Genomic DNA, 21090 nt, shown 5'->3' with positions numbered 1-21090 from the left:
AACCTGAGAGTCTCACTGACATCAGGACCAGCTGGATGAAACATGATGATCTCTGCTGCACATCTAAAAGCTCTGTCTGTGTTTCACAGCAGCTCCTCCAGTCTGAGTCTGTACAACATCAGAACACTTCCTGCTGCTCTGTGAGCTGCAGTGAGCCTTAGAGCTCATGTTCTCCACTGTGTATAGTGTGGAAATGTTGAGTGTAACCCTCCACATGCAGTAAAGACTCCAGCTGTTGTAGCAGTCAGGTCCTGTTTCCACTGAGGTTAGCTCTGAGCTACATGCTGCTGCTGTTTCTTCAGGTGAGTCATAACAATTTAGCAAACATACCCCTCATGTCTTTAACCAACCCAAAGGTCTGACTGACCTTTGACCTGTAATTATAGCAGAGGTTTATTACTGACCGGTGACCAGCAGCTGTATTTTTCCCAGTCTCTGTTCTTTTCTCCCATCACTGATGGAGCAGGTGTAGTTGCTACTGTCGGTCTTTGTTGGTTTCCTCAGAGTGAGGCTGAAGTCTAAAGAGTCGAGAGCATCAGACTTCATCGATGTGCGCCCGCTGTAACGCTGGTTTTGTCCTGTAAGGGCATCACCTCCTTCTCGCCGTAGGTGGACAGATTTGGGATGAAGATCATTGCGAGTCCACATCACTGTGAGGTCATCGGGTATAATACCTGAGTGCTGACAGGGCAGCAGGACAGATTTTTCCCCCTCATTTACCTCCACCACCACAGCCAAGGCATGCTGGGAAACTGAGGACACATAAACACAAATTAACTGCATGCTATTGGTTTGTCTCAGAGTCAACATTTATCAGCAGGACACAGAGACCAGTTTTACATTCAAACGCTCAAACACAGTCTGCCTTCATGTTTACTTTTAACTGATGGTCCATCTCTCTGAGACAGACCAAACTAAACCACCAACCGGCAGAATGAGTCACGTAAAGACAGCCAACATGTTTTTCAGCACAAATAGGAAAAAAAATAACCAACTTAAAAACCAACATGAAGCACCTTAGTAAGGTGTCGGGACTCTGTAGCTGACTCCACTGTCCGGTCTATAGGGGTGCTCCAAAAGTCTATTTTGCTCAGATGGATTCCTCACTGAGAGACATGACCTGGGCATGTCTGTATGGCCACCATAACTAAAGCTGTTCCAGTTCTCCAAATAAAAAGTGCAATACCTGTCTCATGTACCTCTGAACAGGCCATTTATTGCATGTACTCCTGGACAGGTTTAAAAACATGGCCTGGAGCATGTTTACCTCTCAGGCCACCTGTGGCTCTCACAACACAGACCTTTACACCCACTCAGTACTGGAATATGTCAACACCACAATTGACAGCATTACCACAGAAAAGCAGATTACAATGTACCCTAATCAGAAATCATGGACGAGCAAGGAACTGTGGCTTCTACTAAAGGCACGTAACAATGTGTTCAGATGAGGAGATGCTCAGGCCTACAGTATGTCCAAGGCAAACTGAAGAGAGGCATCAATAAGGCCAAGCACAACCACAAGCTGAAGCTGCAGGAACATTTTGTCATCTGTGACCCATGACACATGTGGCATTCAGGCCACCTCTGACTACAAGCACAGCAATTCCACACAGACAGCCACGAATGTGTCCTTTCTCCATGAGCCAAATGAATTCCACGCTCGTTTTGACAAGGACAACAAGGAAAAGTCTGCCAAAGCACAACTCCATGACGACTGCCATAACCTTATTCTTACCACCATAAATGGTCATATTGCAGTGACCAGCATCAATGCTCACAAAGCTGCTGGCGCTGATGGCATTCCAGGAGATGTGCTTTGAACATATGCTGAGCAGCTTGCAGGGGTCTTCACAGACCTCTTTAACCTGTCACTTGCCCAGCCAGTATTACCAGCCAGTGTCGAAACACTCATCACCAACATGGCTGAACAACTATTGCCCCGTTGCACTCACGCCCATAGTTATGAAGTGCTTTGAGCGACTGGTCCTAGCATACCTCAAGACATGCTTGCTTTGCCCATCATTTAAGGGAAGCATGTATAATGTAAACAGAATTGGTCCTAGCACTGAACCCTGTGGAACACCATAATTGACCTTAGTGTGTGAAGAGGACTCTCCATTTACTTGAACAAACTGGAGTCTATTAGATAGATACGATACAAACCACTGCAGCGCAGTACCTGTAATACCTACAGCATGTTCTAATCGCTCTAATAGGATATTATGGTCAACAGTATCGAACGGTGCACTGAGGTCTAGCAGGACAAGAACAGAGATGAGTCCACTGTCAGAGGCCATAAGAAGATCATTTGTAACCTTCACTAAAGCTGCTTCTGTGCTGTGATGAGCTCTGTAACCTGACTGAAACTCTTCAAATAAGCCATTCCTCTGCAGATGATCTGTTAGCTGTTTGACAACTACTCTTTCAAGGATTTTTGATATGAAAGGAAGGTTGGAGATTGGCCTATATTAGCTGAGACAGCTGGGTCTAGAGATGGCTTTTTAAGTAAAGGTCCAGGTTACTGGACTTCCTGACCAACCGCCCCCAACATGTCCGGCTGGATAACCACTGCTCATCTACAATCACAATGAACACCACAAGGCTGTATGATGAGCCCTTTCCTCTACTCCCTCTTCACCCACGACTGCAGACCTGCCGATGGTTCTCACACTATCATTAAGTTTGCAGATGACACCACTGTGATTGGCCTCATCAGTGACAACGATGAGGCCGCCTACAGGGAGGAGGTGGATCGTCTGGCTGAGTGGTGCGACACAAACAAGCTGCTGCTTAACACCGAGAAGACTAACGGTGCATTCACACCGAATGCAATAGAGGCGAGCGAAAACGCCCCTAATGTGACGCGTGCACATTCGCAACTCAACGCGTGTCCAGGGAAAATCCACTGCGCCTCGAAATTGCATCTTTCCACGCGCGTGGACCGGAAATGTGGGAGGAAGTTGTGCCAGATGTGTTGTGCTGCAGATGTCCTCTCAATAAACACATTATCTTGTTAGCAGAAAGGTATTTGTACATCAGTGGGAAAATAGCGGGACAGTAGGCGGGCTTGCTAACTTTTGCACGGTTTCATCGGGTCAGTCTGGAAATTAAAAAGCAGAATGAATGAACTTACCAGGTTGCCCAATCTCCTCACTAATGTGCCTCCAAGCTAGGTCCGTTTTATTCCTGTCTCGGTAGAAGTAGCAACCAGCATCATTTAGCTCTGGATGATTAGCCACGGCACTGATGAGTTTTTCCTCCATACTGAATGACGAATGCAGGGCTTTGGCTGGATCTGCCCCTTTGACCTAGTTACAGCCACGTCACCGGCCTCCTGATTGGTTGTCGGGGCGCGATTTGACACCGGAGTTCATATTTTCCAACTCGAGCGTGTGCACAAAATGCAACACACAATCTGACACACGTGGTTTTCTTCGCGAGTCACACGCGCCCCACGCGGTACACTGATGCGCGTTTCACGGGTTTTGGCGTTTTCGCGACGCAAATCTGCTTCCGCATTTTCGCCGGATGCGCAATCGCATGTCATCGCGCTCTTTCCATTGACATGTGAACCTGACGCTCTGGCCGCCTCTATCGCGTTCGGTGTGTACGCACCGTAAGGAGCTCATCGTGGACTACAGGAGGAATGCTGACCCACATCCACCCATCTACATTAAGGGGACGACTGTGGAGCGTGTGAGCAGCTTGAAGTTCAGGGAGTCCACATCACCGAGGATCTCATCTGGACGACCAGATGAGATCCTCAACCTCAACTGCTCCAAGCTGGTCAAGAAGGCTCACCAGCGCCTCTTCTTCTTGAGGACTCTGAGGAAGAACCACCTTTCCTCAGACATTCTGGTGAACTTCTATCGCTGCACCATCGAGAGCAACCTGACCAACTGTATAACAGTCTGGTACGGGAACTGCTCTGCCTCAGACCGGAAGGCGTTGCAGAGGGTTGTGAAAACTGCCCAGCGCATCACTGGAGCACCACTTCCTGCCATAAATGACATCTACAGGAAGCGGTGTCTGAAAAGGGCTGGGAAAATCATCAAAGACGCCAGTCACCCATCTCATGGACTCTTCACCCTCCTGCCCTCTGGGAGGCGCTACAGGAGCCTCCGGACTAAGACCGCCAGGTACCAGAAGAGCTTCTTCCCCACAGCTGTCAGACTCCTGAACTCGGCCTCCTGACATCTGACCCACGTTAAACACATGGACTGAACAATACACACACCCACACACAACCACCACACACACAATGGACAACTGTACCCTCAAGCACACCACTCACAGCCACTAGCACTTTATATAGCCTCTTAATGGCAATACTGTATAGTTCTGTGTAAATAGTGTCCCGATTCGAAATACTGAGATCCAAAACTAAATACCAAAGACCCAGAAGGATGCAATCAAACGGAAGAGTTTATTGAATACACATGCGGGGAGGTACGAACTGCCAAACATCAGTTGTAGAACTCCACCCAAAAAGACACTTCAGATTGCTTTTGATTCATCAGGGTTGACGCCCCCTCATGCGTTTACAAAGATTGTGATATATCAGATACAGTAAATATTCATTTTCATAAGCTAAAATAGACATAGAAGTTCCTGTCTCTATCACATTTTCCATATAAGGCCACTCGCTGCATCCTCCAGATGGTCCTTGGGGATGGCAGTCATCTGGCCACCTCTTCTGTCACCTGTAACTGGGCAAACTCAAATCGACAAGAAGCTGAATACATTCAGGCCTTCACTCCAGCCTGTTTCTTGATTAAATGTATTATATGTGTTTTGTAAGCGTGCATGCATTGAACCTTCCATAGCTCCAAGCCACTTACTCCATGTTTTGTCGGGACATTCACACCCAACGGAGCTTTCAACCTTCTAATTAATTGACTGAGCCACAACTCTTTAATAAGCACCAAATTGCAATGTGTATATAAAATGATTACCTTTCCACCTGCAATAAAAGAGTATTATGTGATTATGATAACACCTGCAATATAGACTTTAATGTAATGTTGGCAGCTTCAATAACTGTTTCAATAAAATGATTATCATATGGTTTAATGCAATGATCATGACTTAATGCAAAGTTAATTAATGCAATGATAATGATAAGAAGCATAATTAGCAGTAAGATATTTCCCTTATTCCACACTCCCTCTCTTGACCCTGTTCCCAAACAGGGTCACCCCACTCCGTTGAGTCACTCCTCCTCCCAGTCGGCCACCTCCACATCCATCAGTGGCATCATTGCCACTGAGTCTGGCGGTTCTGGATTCACCGCCTTCGTTATTACCTTCTCCAGCAGGCCTCTGGCACAAGGAATGAAACAACAACCACAAGTAACCAAAATCCCTAAGAAAGCAGCGATAGAAAGCATTGCAGAAATCACAAACCCCTTCCACTGCCCGAACACGGATGTCATCCAGCCCTCCAGGGGATTCTCAATCCCTGAATCTTCGTGCATGGTTTTGGACAGAGTTTTAAGGCCCTCCAGGGCTCGGGTAACTGAGCCGTCTGGGGCAGTGTTGTTGGGGATAAAGGTGCAGCACTGATCGCCGAACATGGCACAGACCCCTCCCCGTTCCGCCAACAACATGTCCAGGGCCATGCGATTTTGGACCCCCATCAATGAGGTCGGGCCCAATTGCTCCACTAATCCCTCCACGGCGTCTCTGGTTAGGTTTGAGAGTCTCAGCACATTATAATGAACATAGTTTATTCTGTCCACATTCTTGTTTGGGGTCACTGGGAAAAGAGCAGAAATTATTGGTATGTTTTCAAAGCCAGCAGCTATTTGATCCACTAATTTATACTCGTTTGGAACCCCCCTGGGCACTCCTATGGAGTCAATCCATGTGGGGGAATCCATTCTAGGGTCGTATGCATGTGTCCCCTGAGTCCCTCTCTTTCTCAAAATGTGTCTTTTACGTCTGGCTGCCAATGTGCGTGTATTTCTTTGTGGTAGGACTTTTACTTTATTTCCGATTAGCATCAGTGGAGCTCCCAATCTCACCATAGCGCATGTTCCAACACTTCCCAGAGGTACACGAACCAAAATAGTTTTCTCCCCACAACAATAATATAACCCACTTCTTGCCCATGTGCCAATTACCGTGCTCGAGTCATTTCCAATATTAGTGGTCCTACCTGTGAGTGTCACAGAGCACCAGCTAGGGTCAATCTCTCCCAGCTTGTATCTCGTTTTATCTGTAGAGAACTTAAAGCACTTATAGTTATCTTTTTTACTTGTGAATGGACCTACCTGTGTCTGCTTGTCAATTGGCGGGAAGAGGCTGGACAAGATTGAACAGTTACCAGCACTCACCGCTCCTCTAGTAAGTCGCAGCATGCAGTCGTACCCCCACTTGTCCTCTGGATACAGTGGTGCGGGCTCTGTAAACAACCGCGGCCTAGCTGAAGCACAAGCAACACAGTTAGACACCTGTTGTTCTTTAGCATTTTGGGCCACCCAGTCCAGCCAGAGGTTACTGTCACTGATTAAATCCTGCGGCTTCAGCCTAGTGTAATCGACCATCAGGACTCGTCTGCCTTTTGGTTCGTGTTCCTCTGGTGTGACGGTTGGCGACCCATCCCCTCCTTTTCCTGTAATGTTTGTGACAGAGTTAGTTACATTATTATTCATGGGATTGACTAAGGTTATTCTAATTACCCCTATTGGATCCGTACCTGACACGTCTACCCCAATTACCAGGTAGAACACGTTTCCTGGGCTATCTGACCTGGGCAGAGTATTCCAGGGGCCCAGAGAAAGTGTAATAGGGTTTTGGGCAGCAGAAAAATCCCTCTGAATTGCTATTCCCTTCAATCCCTCAGGCACATGTGGCTGCCACCCTACTCCAGTCCAACTTACCACGTTCCCCCAGCCAGGGGCGCACCACTGTCCTGCTGTGTATGACGCCAGTACAGGGCGGATTCCCCGGCTGGAGTGAGGGTTCCCTCCCCGGGTACAAATATCAGGATGACTGCAAACCCACACATCATATCCCCTCCAGCTGCTGTTTGCACCTTTACAATTGATCACTTCACACAGATCAAACGTGTATGAGCTTGTGGACCCTTTAACATAGTCCAGTTCTATGCCATTATATGCGCTGAGACAATCATCCCTTTTACCTGACACCTCACGTTTTGGTCTTTTCCATGGCCACATCCCAGTATTCAGTTTCTCAGTTGGTGGTGGGTTGGACTGGCCTCCGTGTTCAGACAGGTCACGTGGGGCGGTCTGCAAAAAATACACAAGAAAACACTCGGCCATAACTAATACTACCTGATATAGCAAGCATGTGGTTGTGAGAAGCATTTTTACCAATTTCTTCTCTTCACGTGTCCCATGACGTGTATCTGATTCGTGTGAGTGCATTGTGTTGTGTGAGATTTGTATTTTTAGCATAAACTTTCGCTCTTTTAACATAAATTTTCTCTTTTCTTTTTTTCTCCTTAATTTGTTACCACTCCTTTGTGTTGACGTGGCGATCTCCTCCTTGGTTGTTCTTCTTTCTTCGGCCTTTCAGGTGGACTACTGATCGGCCCGTTGCACAGGTGAGAGGATTTATTATGCCTCTGATTCTCGTTACCACCTGTGTCTGGTGTAGCTGGGTTGTCTTGCACCAAGCTATCGTCTGCTGCAGCGCACTGCGTCCAGTGGAACCAGGTGTCACCTTTCCCTTTCAGTCGGACCGCTGTGGCCGTCCGGGCAGTCACCTCGTATGGACCGGTCCAGCGGGGCTCTTTCCACTTCCGTTTAATGACTTTCAGCCACACCACCTTCGCGTCCGGCACCGCCCTGTCTGTAGGTTGGTCTGTAGATGTAACCTGTTTTGTGAAACTGGAGACAAGAGCTTTTAATTCATTCCAGTATTCTGCATGAGATCGATTGCTGCTGGTGGCTTGCTTCCCCGGGACCGCTGTCCAGGGCGCCGGAAACTGCCGTCCTGTCAGCAACTCGTACGGCGTGTAACCTGTGGATTGGTTAACAGAGCATCTTATGGTCATTAAAGCAATGGGCAGGGCTGCCACCCAATTAAGCCCTGTCTGTGCACAGATCTTACCCAGTTTGTTTTTCAGATTTAGATTCATTCTCTCTACTTTCCCCTGAGACTGAGGGTGATACACTGTCCCATACTTATGTTGAATTCCTAACATCTTCTCGACCTCTGCTAAGTCCTGATTTTTGAAATGCGTCCCATTATCTGATCTAATGCGTTTTGGAAACCCATGCCTAGGGATATAATGATTGATTAAGCACTTAATCACACTTTTAGCGTCTTCTTTTTGACCGGCCACGCTTCAGGCCAGCCGGTCAAAGCATCTACACACACCAATAAGTACCTTACTCCCCCCGGGCCCATTTCAATCATGTCTGTAAAATCAATAACAATCTCTTCTCCCGGCCTCTCAGGCAGGAGAAACTTACCTGCTTCGGGTTTTACCCCGGGTTTGGGATTGTGTGCCCCACAGACAAGGCACGTTCTGGCTTTTTCCTTTATCATGTCCCTCAACTTCGGATGCCACCAGTGACACAGGTTCCTTTCCATCTGTGCCACCCCGACATGACCAAGCCCATGAGCCTCTGTTATCTTCTGCTTCGCCATTCTGGCAGTTAGGACGGGACGCCCGTCTGGCCCCCGCCATAAATTTCCATCTTGCCAAGCTCCTCTGCTTTGCCACACCCCCTTTTCCTCTGGGGATGCCTCTTTCTGAGCCTCTCGGGCTTCTTCTAGTCCATTCGTGCTTGTTTCTTCTTCAGCAAGTACTTGCACCATTTGCTGTTTTCCTTTGTAGCCTGCTGCTTCCTTTGCTGCTTCATCTGCTTTTTGGTTTCCTCTTGACACCAATGTGTTTGCTTGTGAGTGTCCTTTGCATTTTATGATACTCACCTCATCGGGGTCAGCCAGGGCCTTTTCCAGTTCTTCCATTTCCTTTTTGTGGCAGATGGGCGCGTTTCCTGCCGTTCTGAAACCCGCTCTCTTCCACTGAGCGAGCTCCACGTGTGCTGCCCCGAATGCATAGGCTGAATCTGTGTAGATGTTCACTCTCTTGTCTTTAGCCAGTCTAAGGGCCCTGCTCAGTGCAATTACTTCTGCTCTCTGAGCTGATTGTTGCCCTTCAAGTCTCTTGGCTTCTTTCACCTCAAATTCGGTTCTTTGTCTGCAAACCACGGCGTACCCTGCTTTCAGTCCTTCTTCATCTCGGTGGCAGCAACCATCTGTGAACCAATCCTCAGCCCCAGGAATGGGCTCTGCTTTCAAGTCTTCTCTGACTTTCTCTTCAGCTTCAGCTTTCTTCACGCAGTCATGTGGTTCTCCTGACCCCATTAAATCTGCCATGTTGATTCCTTCATGTGTGAATGTCAGATCTGGTGCATCTAAAACTTTACTCAACCTCTGTTGTGTCAGTGGCGTCATGGTGAATGCTTGTGAGTTAACATAGGCCACTACACTATGTGTGGTCAGTACTTTTAGAGGATGGTCTCTTACTACATGTGCTGTTTTCTGAATGATTTTGGCGACCCCTGCTGCGTGTTGTGTGCAGGTTGGATGTCTCGCTTCTGTCATGTTCAGTCTTATACTGACGTACATGAGTACATCCCTTCCACCCCCTTTTTTCTGAAACAACACACCGTTTACGATTCCGTGTGTTTCAGAAACATCTAGATAAAATGGCTCATCATAGTTCGGTGTGGCCAGGTCTGTGGCCCGTGACAGGTCTTGTTTCAATGCAATGAACGCCGCCTCTGTCGCCGGCGTCCAAGGGAGCTCGCCCTTAAGGTTACGAACGCCCACCTTCTTTATGAGATCTCTCAAAGGGGCTGTTTTGCCAGCATAATTTGGGATGAACTGTCTGCTGTATCTTGTCAGGCCAAGAAAAGAAAGGAGTTCCTTCACAGTCCGTGGTTTCGGGTGTGTCAGAATTTGGTCTCTGTGTGTGTTCATTAATCCCACCGATTTGTGTGCGATTACTCGGCCCAGAAAAGTTACTTCCGGCCGCACCAACCGAAGTTTGTCCTTGCTGACCTTAAAGCCACATTCTGCCAATCTGTTCAACACTACCAGAGAGGCTGCTGTACAGGCCGCTGCTGACGGGGCTGCGATCAACAGGTCATCTACATACTGGATCAGTGTGCACCCTTCAGGTAACTGACACGGTGCCAGGGCCTCTTTGAGCACTTGATTGAAAATGCCTGGGGACAATGCAAAGCCTTGCGGCAGGCGTGTGTATCTGAATTTTCGGCCCTTGTATGTAAATGAAAAAATGTCCCTGAGTGACTCATGTAACGGGAGACAAAAGAATGCATTGGCTAAGTCAATGCATGTGAACCATCTCTGGTCCCATGTAATGGCAGTTAGAGCTGTGTAAGGGTTCGGGACAGGCACAGTGTCAGTACGCAAAATGGCGTTTATAGCTCTCAGATCATGTGCCATTCTGTACTTTCCTGACCCATGTTTTTCCACCGGCAAAATCGGTGTGTTCCAGTATGACTGTGATGGCTCTAGCACCCCTACTTTTAACAGTCCTTCAGCGGTTTCTGCAATCCCTTCCTCTGCTTCCGGTTTGTGTCTGTACTGTGGTCTGTTAATTGGTGTGTCTGACTTGAGCTGGAACAGCACGGGCGAACATTTAGCCAGACCGACATCAGTCGGTCCTGTAGACCACAGAGTGTCAGGCAATTTTGACAGTTCAGCCACAGCGTCAGGATGATCAGTTCTTTCTCTGCCATGTGTTCTGGAAATTTCTTGATGTTCCAACACCACCGCGTCGTTAGACAGACAGGTGATACGGTATGTTTTGCTTTTTGGTGCGTACCAGACATTTGGGATCTGTGTTGACTGCCACCAAGCGTCATCCAGCGCCCGCCTGACCATCGACCCCATTTCCTTAGCCTGATGACCTTCATGCACTGCCAACGTTATGTGTGGGGCGAATCTGGTCCCATATTGAACCAATGCAGCTGTTCGTCGGTGAATTTGACCGCCGCGGCCACCCCTTCTGGCCCAATGTAGATGTTATGCGAGCGCACATTCCAGGTCTGGCCCTCAAGGTCAGACTGGAATTGTTCCCGATATGTGTCATCATCTTCCCTATCATAAAAGAGAGTGACGTGGTAGGGATCGCATGGTTGAGAGTACACCGCGAGACTCATTATCCAGGGTTTCCACCTTTGATATTGTCTCAGAATGCCTTCTTCCACCAGCCGTCCCCAGTAGATGTCGGCTGTGGATTGTTCAGAGTCTTTCACCAAGTATTGAGTCTTTGCAAGTGTTCCCAGGCACGGGAGTTGTGTTCCGCCTGGGAGAGTCACCGTCAGTCCATCAGCTGAGCACATGATAGTAGCTCCCAGTTTTATGAGCAGGTCCCTGCCCATCAGGTTTACAGGCACTTGTGGTGACACCACATAGCTGTGCTTCAAAGTCTGCTTACCCAGCTTGGTCAGAGCTGGATCTGTGAGCGGCAGAGTCATCGAAACCCAGAGAATCCTACCACGCTAACAGTGTGGTCGGACAGCTTTGCACTGTTTGGTGTCGTCTTCAGTGTCGAGTAAGTCGCCCCAGTGTCCACTAGAAAGGTCAATTCTGCCCCTTCTACGGTCATCGACAGCATTGGGTCTGCCATTCCCCTGCTGTCTTTTCTCGGTGGGTTCCGTCAGTACTGCTCCTCGTCCTAGCCCCAGTCGGCCACTGGATACTGCGCGACCGGTGCTGCATCTGGGTTAGGAGCTTGGTGTCCTCCCCTGTAGACACCTCTGCCCTTGGAGCTCCACGTGCCTGAGATCTGTAGTCTCCTTGTCCAGAGCTTGGGAACACTTCACGGCAAGCTTTAGCCCAGTGCCCTTCTTTTCCACATCTGAAACAGATATTGCATTGGTTGATCATGAAGTTCCCTGAACCTCGAGCTCTTGGCTCTCCTCTCCCCACGTATCCACCACGTCCTCTCTGCGAGCGGCCGGTTCCCCAATTTCCCGCGGGTCTTCTCTGCCTTTGGGTGTTGTCACGCCAACGGTCATCAGGGTACAGGTTTGGGTCGAGATCTGGCCAGTCAGGCACGGGATCAGGCTGGGGCCTTGCCACCATCATTGTTTTGTTTGAATCCTTGACCTCTCGTTTCTTTGAGTTATGTTTTTCTCGGGCTTCGTTCAGCTGTAATTTTAATAGTTGTGCCTGCGCCTCCTCCAGGTCTTTTTTATGTTTGTTCGCGGCGTCCTGTTCCAGCTGCAGTCTGTGGACCACATGCCGCTCCCACTGAGTCGAGTCGGCCACTGCAAAGTTTGGGTTCTTCTCTAAATCAGTTGTGACCGTCTCAGGCAACCCCTTGAGCAGCGCAGCGCGAAACCACGCCCTGTGTTCTCCTTCCTGACCTGGGTGTACGCCTGTCTGTGACATCCATTGTTCTTTGGCTCTTTCTAGGAATTCCATGGGTGTGTATTTTGGGTCCCAAATGATCTTTGGAATGGACCCTGAATGGGGTGTTATGTATTTTTCACGGACTGCGTCGGCTAGTGCATTCTCAACTCTACTAAATGGCACATCATTTGGAAGTTCCGTGGTCCTGGCTATCTCCTCTCGTCTCCAAGCCCTCCGCCTAGCATGCATCTTCCTCCGAGCGCGAAGTCTCCCAGAGCAAGCTCCTCCCTTCTGTTAACCTTCTCAACTTCCTCAACCAAACTGCCCCACCCTCCGTTATAGGTGGAAGCTGTTTAACCAATGCTTCCAAATCTCTGACTTTGTATGCTCGATAGACTGGTTCTTGCTTTGGACCCTGCATTAGCGGCATCTCAAATCTCATGATCATACTTTCCATCGTCCGTGAAAATCGACTTCGGGTGGGTCTCTTGTCCTGCTTCATGGCTCTTCTGTTGGTCACCCTTGTTTTCTCGACTTGATTGCTGTGTGATAAAATGGTTCCGGAACGTAAGTGTTTCCCCACCACTTCGGGACTGGGTGGTCCGGCGATATCTTCAGTATCTTCAGTTTCCTCTTCTCCAGATAGCTCGTCCTCTTCCACCATTTCCTTCTTGTTCTCCTTAAACACCTTCTGCTGTACTTCCTTAACAACTTTTAAGATTTCTGACAAAGCGGTTTTGTTTTCACACATCTTACCTCTTACTTGCCCCTGCCACAGGCCTTTTTCTGGGTCAGCGTCCTCGCCTGACTCCGGGTACTCCCTTCTTCTTTCGTTAGGCAAAGGGGTGAACTGCACATTCCGCAGTTCCTCTCCTGGTGATGTCATACCGTCTGCTCCTGGTGTAGCACAGCTTCTGTTCTCAGCTGCCTCATTTCTAGGGGCTGAGTTCACACTTGAGTTATACTCACCTCCACCTGCTTCCAGTTGTGGGTCTAGCTCTATGAGGTCCACCGCGTTAGAAGGAGAGGTTGGGCCTGCCAGTCTGGCTGAAGCTCCCTGTGTCCCTTCGTTACACATTTTCTGTGTCATTGTTGGTTGCCCGCCACCTGGTTGGCCTTTAGGTGGGGCCTTTGACAAGTTAACATCCGCAAACCCACTAACCACCGTGCCCATTTGCCCGTCCGGACCTCGCACTTCGCCTCCCGAGAAAGACATCACAGGCATTACATAGGGTGGGGGAGGAGGGGCTGTCGGCACATTTGTGGCACAGTGATATATTTGTGGTAGTGAGTACATCCTGGCTGTATCCCCCATCAGTTCAGGTGAGGCAAAGGCTGCTGGGTGGGGTGCTGGTAGCTGTGCACGTGTGCGCTCCAGTTCCTCCTTCTGTGAGGACAGCATCTGTATCTGTCCTTCTAGCTTCTTATTTTCCTGTTTCAGTTCGTTAAGAGACTTTAGGATGCTCTTAACTTCCTCGTTGTCTTCCCGTTGCTTCTCCGTTTGTTTGACTTCCTCTTTCATCCAACCAGATACTCCTTGGCAGATGATCATCCCTTTGCAGCACTTACCGTGATTCTCTTTCAATGTTTTCATCTCTGTTCTGGTTTTCCTGTTCACTGAACGGCCCACTGTTTCTTCATGCAGCTGCTTCAGTTTTCTTTCATAGTCCTCTCCTCCTGTTTTGAAGACCATGTACAAAGGTTCTCTGTCTTCCATACTTTTCTGCTGGGCTTCGCACAATTTCTCCACAAACTCTTTCGTCGTGCGAAACTCTTTTTCTGCTGCTTTCACTGTTCCTGAACAGGCCATGTATATGGCCTTTTTTAGCTCTTCCATTTGGTCTTTCAATGGCTTATATGCCTTCTGTCCACTTGGTGTCGCACTTGGGTTGTCCGCCATTTTAGTTTTCTGTGAAGCACACAAAATGGCCGCTATTTGACCCCGCCCGCCAAGTTCCTTACCGACACTCACCTCTTGGTTTCAGAAGCAGTACAGCGGTTCCAAGAGTCACTTCCTCTTTTCCACCTGTGTAGTGAAACAGTATTATAATCAACTTCAGAAAGTGTAACGCTGCACTCCCTTGGGCATGCACAAAACCAGTCACAGTTATTACTCAGAACACTCACTGACCCTGAGACTGACGCAATATGTTTGTTTTCAAAGCTTAAGTCAGAAAACACCCTGTGCGTGAATGAGAAATCAAATGAGAAATCAAAACCAGCTCAGTCAACCCAAGAACCAGGCTCCTTGAAGCAGGGTTATCACATCAAGGCTATTTTGTAAAACACTACACCTCTTAATATACTTTCAGTTTCTCAGTCATTCTACGCATATGAGGGCGTCATGGCCAGACACCTACCCAGATAGCAAGGAAACATTGAAACAATGTTGAGTCAATATCAGGCGACGTCATTGAAGCAACGTTGAAGTGTGACGTTGACCCAACGTCACTCTTGCACCCATTTTTAACGTTGAAACAACGTCAGGTTTTGATGTTGAATCAATGTTGAAACCTGACATTGATTCGACGTTATATTTTCGAATACTGTTGACATTGAAACAATGTCAGATTCTGATATTGAAACACTGTTGAGCTATGGTGTTAATTTTCCACCTCTTTTGCACAGTTGCTTTTTATTGAAAAAAAAAACAAAAAAAAAACAAAAAAGGTCAATAGACATGTATCATTTGCAAAATACTTTATTAAAAGACAAAGTTTCCTATTTACATTTCTATGTTTCACGTCACTTTTTATTATTTACTCCGGGATGGGGATGGATGATGTGTGTCCTGCGCGCCACCCGTACGATCTGGAGCATATCTGAGCCATTTCTGTACTGCTTAAGCAAAGACCAACTCAGACATAGAGTTCGCCCCTACCTGCTGCGCCAGGCCATCTAGGACAAAAATAGACACACACACACAAAAAAAACAAAGACAAAAAAAAAGGGAATTAGAGCACATGAATAAGCTCTTGTTAATTGTCTTCAGCAGGGAGAAAGTATGTAAACTCCTAGGCTGATAAACATGAAAGTCACCAGGCGGAAATCAGCAAACTGCCGCATTTGATTCCCAAAGAGCTATAAGCTGAAAATGTGATATGTCTTAGCATGGTGTGCCGTGTATCCTTTAAAAAAAAAAAAAAAACATAGGGGTCCTCGGGCTGTACAAAGTGTACAACCCGAGGACAAAACAAGTCGAAGACCAAAGACTCCATCTCCAGATTAACCGGACATGAAAGTCTTGTTATTAAGAAAGACAAAGTAATATAGCAAAAAACAGACAGGAAATGTGAAACGCACCCAGCACATCAATTGATCCCTTTATTGTTCACTTTAGGCTCATAAAACTACAATAAACAGTAAAACTTACCAAATATGCATCTGCACAGCGCTGTCTCTTTAAATGCCCTTTTTGCTTTGTCTGGTCCTTGGTTTTTTTTCCCTGCCCAGTTGAGTACAGAGGCCAGCTCCTTTGTAATGGCATAAACCATTACACGGCGGACTCGCACCTCCAGTGTGGTCCAGGATCTGCAGGAAAAAAAAAAAAAAAAAAAAAAAAAAAATCACAACAAGATGACATTCAGGAGTATAAATTGTTTGTTTTTTTTTAGATAAGAGTACAATGACATTGTGATGCAGCTTTAAAGCTTTTTTAAAAGCATACCATCTATAGGGAAGACATCAGACTCTGCATGCTGGCGAGATCGCAAAGCTGTGTCGGTTTGTGCCGGAGTGGCGAAAGGTGCCGGAAGCTGGGTGTGGCATTATGATGGTTGCTATCAGTGGGCTGGGGGGCAGACTGGAGTGATGAGGGCTGTTTAGAAAAAGATAATTTTTTAAGTATTTAAGAATACAGACAACTTGTCAAAAAAAGTTTCCTTGTGTCAGACACAGATATGTACACAGACACTAGACAGTATTATATTACCTGGTATTTTCACTCGAGGGGCCTGGGGAAACCGTTTCTTTGTAGGTTGCTCATCCTCTGAGTCCGTATATGTGTACAGGGATTTGGTCTAAAGAAAAGAAATTAAAACGGTCTTAAGTAATTGTAAATATGCTTTTGGCATATTGTTTCCTAAAGTTAGTTTGATTTCTAACAACACACACAGGAAACAGAGACGTGCAAGAAGGTACAGTATACAATGAATTTTTGAAGTGCACAAGTGTACACGGCTTTGCATTTTTAAAGTTTACAAACTTCCACTTTTTGGACTATATTATGTGGTGATATTGCAGTATGCAAGCACCACAGATATGTATAAAAGACAAGATCATAAATTCTTAACAATCAAAGATATGTTTGTGAATAAAAGGGTTTTACTTGTGCTTTCTTTTAAGACTGGTCTGGGTTTCTTCTTCGGACTGAAGGTCAGACGTATCACAGCGTTCACGTGGATATCTCTGACGACTGCGTTCTGCTTCGTGAAATGTGCCTGAAATACAAACACAATGTACGGCCAGACATACATTACGTGTGGACAAAAGGTGCAAATGCATAGAAAAATCAGCGTTTTCAAAAATACGCTGGTGCGTGTGGACGTAGCCTTATTCATTATACAAGGCACAAGCGAAAAGTCATGTACGCGTGCAACGTAAAGTTAGGTCAGCGTGCAACGTGCAGTCACGTGGGCATTCAAACTGAGTCTAAAGTTTTCGGTGTGCGAATTGAAACGAGTGCTCTCCAATCATCAAAAGTAACAAAGTCATTGAACACGTTTATACAGTTAACTTTACGTTTATCAATCATATATCACAGATTTAGAATTTTTGTAGTACTAAGCAACTACAGAGCGAAAGTCTGGGTCAAGCGCCGAGGCCACGGCAAGAACAAAGGAAAACTCGAGCGTTAAAGCTAGCTTTGTCAGGGAATATAACGAAGAAATTATGAAACGAAAATGTTTTCTTTGTTGATATACTTTGTTCGCAGTGCAGTTTATTTGTTGCGGATTGTAAGAAGTAGACACAATTTCGGGCTCAGTAAATAACAGTAAAAACTCGTTAATGTACAACATTAGCGAGTTTTTTTTTACTGTTATTCAAATGCAAACATGGAAATAACGAGTAGGAAAAAAATCATTCATTCTTACCTTATACTAATCGTGGTGCGGGCCAGTGCAGTGCATGAACTGATGCATTCGGTCAATTACGCTGAGAGTAAATCAAATGTCCCGCTCTACTGTAGAAGACAATGAATACCTGGGGATGTACCAATGTGAGAGGGTGCTGCGGAATAGTCCAAGTGATCGCTGCTTTAATTTCCCGTCAACTATACATAAATTGCACGTAGACATGATTTTTTAAAGCTGGTGAACTAGACCAAGTCATTGATAACAAATGAACAATAAATCTACTTTCTCTGGTACTTTATACCTGATCAGTTGCAGTGCAATTTAATGCTCAACTACAAATCGATGGTTTTGATGGTGACCGGGCGAATGATCGTCAACTATAAATAGATCGTTTTCTCGACGTTGTTGTTGTCACCTGGTCGACTACAAATAGATCAAATATCAATGACAAAAAAACAACGGTGAATCAACATCGTTACAACGTCTCTATAGTAAGACCGTCGGTTTACCACAGTATTTCAATGTTGTTACAACATTGGCATTTCAACCCCGACCATATACGACGGTTCGGATGAAAAATCAACATAGATTCAATGTCGTCTTGCTATCTGGGTACACACCAGATAATTGACGGCTCCACATGTCCTTCAGTTATGTCACAGACAAATAAAATGCCAAAGCAAAGATTAAGTATTTCACCATAAATGTATAATTCAAAATGACTCTCCTGGCCTTCTCGGGTTAACTCAGCGCTCCACGAGAAATAGTTTAACATGTCACCTCACTCCCCAATGGGGAGCTGGACCGCACCCTGTTGTCTGTGTGTAAAGTCTCAAGTTCTCAGTAACTCAACACTGAAATGGTTTAATGTTTTAATTCAACAAAAAATAACAAGGTGCACATGAATATTCACTATTTCAAACTCTATCTCAAAGTCAGGCACTTCAACAATCTGTGTTGTTGTAGAAATTAATAAAAACAGTTCAACATACTGCCCACTGCAAAGAGGAACTAGATCTCAAATTGTAAGTGCGTGTGAGGCCTTCAAGAAAGGCCCCGAGAAAAAGGGAAGTGACCGCACCTACTGAGTCTCTTCTTCAGTTATTAGTAATATTTTCAAATTCTGCAAATGCACGAGATGACCACTTATTACCACACAAAAATCACTTTATCAAACCTCCTTTATTGAATTTAATCAACAAGTTATTACTGTGATAGTAATGTTCGAGTCGCCATGTAATTTAACGCTCATAAGAAGGCTCATAAGATCTATAAACCAGATGAATTAGACTTCGTGCAATATCCATGACATCAATCAAAAAATCAGCCAGCTGTTCTTCTGCTATTACCATAGTTGTGCGATATTCATAGGGAACATCCACTGTTTCACAGGAAATAAAAACCTCTATTGCAATACCTTCAGGTACTGGTCTTAAACTAACTGCCACAAATACTTCGGCTAAATTACCCTCCAATTCGGACCAAGGGATGTCAGGACCATCCATTGGTTATATATATTTAAAAGGGGACCCTGCTCAAATCTTCCTCTCTATTTTCTCAATATTTTAACTTAAGATTACATCCTGTCTCATTCACTGTTGGAGTTCTGGATCAGTGCACACGAGTGTCGCAGTTTAAATTTAAAAGAGGAAGTCACACTCAATAACACCCCACGAACAAATGTCTGTGTGTGTGTGTGTGTGTGTGTGTGTGTGTGTGTGTGTGTGTGAATTTCAAACACAGAAAAATAAACATTATTGTCACACAATATGCCAGCAAGATTGTTCTTTATGTTCTGTTCTCAAGTTTCTTTATGTTCTGTTCTCAAGTTTCCTAGCGAGATCATTCAACTGCAGACCAGACAACAAACGACGGAGGCCCAGAAAAGTGCAATCAAACGATGAGTTTATTGACAACGGAGAACAACCATCAGCATATGGCTTATTTGCTCTGACAAAAATACACTGAGTTCTGGTTTTATAGCATAGAGGATCACACCCCCACATACACGTCAATACAGGTCAAAAATACATTATGTCCAGTCATTGTTTACAGACAAGGGTACATCTTGTACATCTCTAATAACTATAAACAGACATATAACTTCTCTCTTTGATAACACCTTCCTTTTAAGGTAATAACTTCAAGCTTCAGGGCCTCTAAGGGCTAATAATGGACCCTCGTCCTCAATCACTAAGTAGACTAAACTGGCGCAGGTCTCAAATAAGAAGCAGAAGACACTCGGGCCTTCGCTCAGGCCTGCTACTAGACTTTTATGTGTATTGTAAGCATGCACGCAATTAACCTGCTATGTTCTCATCTTCCCTCAACATGTATCACCTGGACACTCTCACCAGTGAAGCTTAAAACCCTCTTGGATAGAACATCAACTCTAAACAAGCACAGTTATGCATTGTGTATAGAATGAACTCAACCTGTGAATAGAATGAATGTGATGACAAACATATTCAATGCAATATGAACCCTGTAAACAATATTACTGATAAAATAATACTGTAGAACATGTTATTAATGCATTTATCATAAGGCAGAGTATATGGCAGCAATAAAAGAATCTCTAAATCCCAACAGTTTCACTGGGTTAGACAAACTTCAAGACCTGGGCCTCTGCCAGACACTGAGACATGCACTATTCAGTGTCAAATCAGTCAACCTTGACGCCTGCACTGACTCAGAACAGGCTGAAACATATTCACCAACACCCCTCGAAAGCAACAATCTGTCTTTCTAAGAATCACAACACATTAACTGTCCTTAATCAACATTAAATATGTACTATCAATATTGATTGTTAACCAGAGTTACTTTGTCAAACAGTCCGTCTATTATCAAGAACCTGACTTCCTGAAATTCTACTGTACGTCAGAAGACCTTGCCCAATCCAAGGTTTTCTTCGTCTATGAAACAATAACTTTATACCAACATGATCCTCTGATCATAACCAATTTTAATACTGATGGTCCCAAGTCATCAGCAGATGGTCAATCTGGAGTGACCGCAACCTTAGCGGGCTCTAAAGGACGTCTCCTATAGAGGGGGGGTCTCCACCCCTGAACTTTAAAGTTATTTCACCTTCAATCACCTTCAATATAATATCCTTTGATATTCTAAAGACACCTTATTGTCTTTCTTACTTTATCATACACAACATCAAGCTTGAATTTCTCAAAATCTTATGAAATTTCAATTTATCAACAATTACTCAAACAGACATTGATCAGTAATTTAGCTGAGTAAATTTAGAATATACATTTCAATCAACACATTTTGATTTAACAGGCTGTGCCTACCTTTTTTGTCAGGGCCCTGAACACTCAGCCGAACCACTGGGTCACGTCTGCCCGTCTGACCACCTCCAGCCTCGATTGCCCCCACCAGAACCACAGGACTGGGTCAATGGACTCAGATATCCGGGTCACGGCACAAAAACTGTCCCGATTCGAAATACTGAGATCCAAAACAAAATACCAAAGGCCCAGAAGGATGCAATCAAACGGAAGAGTTTATTGAATACACATGCGGGGCGGTACGAACTGCCAAACATCAGTTGTAGAACTCCACCCAAAAAGACACTTCAGATTGCTTTTGATTCATCAGGGTTGACGCCCCCTCATGCGTTT

At 45.7% G+C, this 21090-nt stretch overlaps 1 long non-coding RNA gene across 1 annotated transcript; it reads right to left on the bottom strand.

The window, feature by feature from the left end:
- Positions 1–15059: 15059 nt before the first annotated feature.
- On the bottom strand, positions 15060–15790 carry LOC120438592. Its single transcript, XR_005612013.1, has 2 exons — positions 15748–15790; positions 15060–15272 (listed from the first exon to the last, which is right to left on the bottom strand). It is a non-coding gene; the product is annotated as an uncharacterized LOC120438592 (long non-coding RNA).
- Positions 15791–21090: the final 5300 nt, after the last annotated feature.

This window comes from Oreochromis aureus, linkage group 3, assembly GCF_013358895.1.
Source record: "Oreochromis aureus strain Israel breed Guangdong linkage group 3, ZZ_aureus, whole genome shotgun sequence".
In the NCBI taxonomy this organism is placed as follows: Eukaryota; Metazoa; Chordata; class Actinopteri; order Cichliformes; family Cichlidae; genus Oreochromis; species Oreochromis aureus.
The sequence above is the reverse complement of the archived record's forward strand: the minus strand, read 5'-3'. Positions and strand labels throughout refer to the sequence as shown.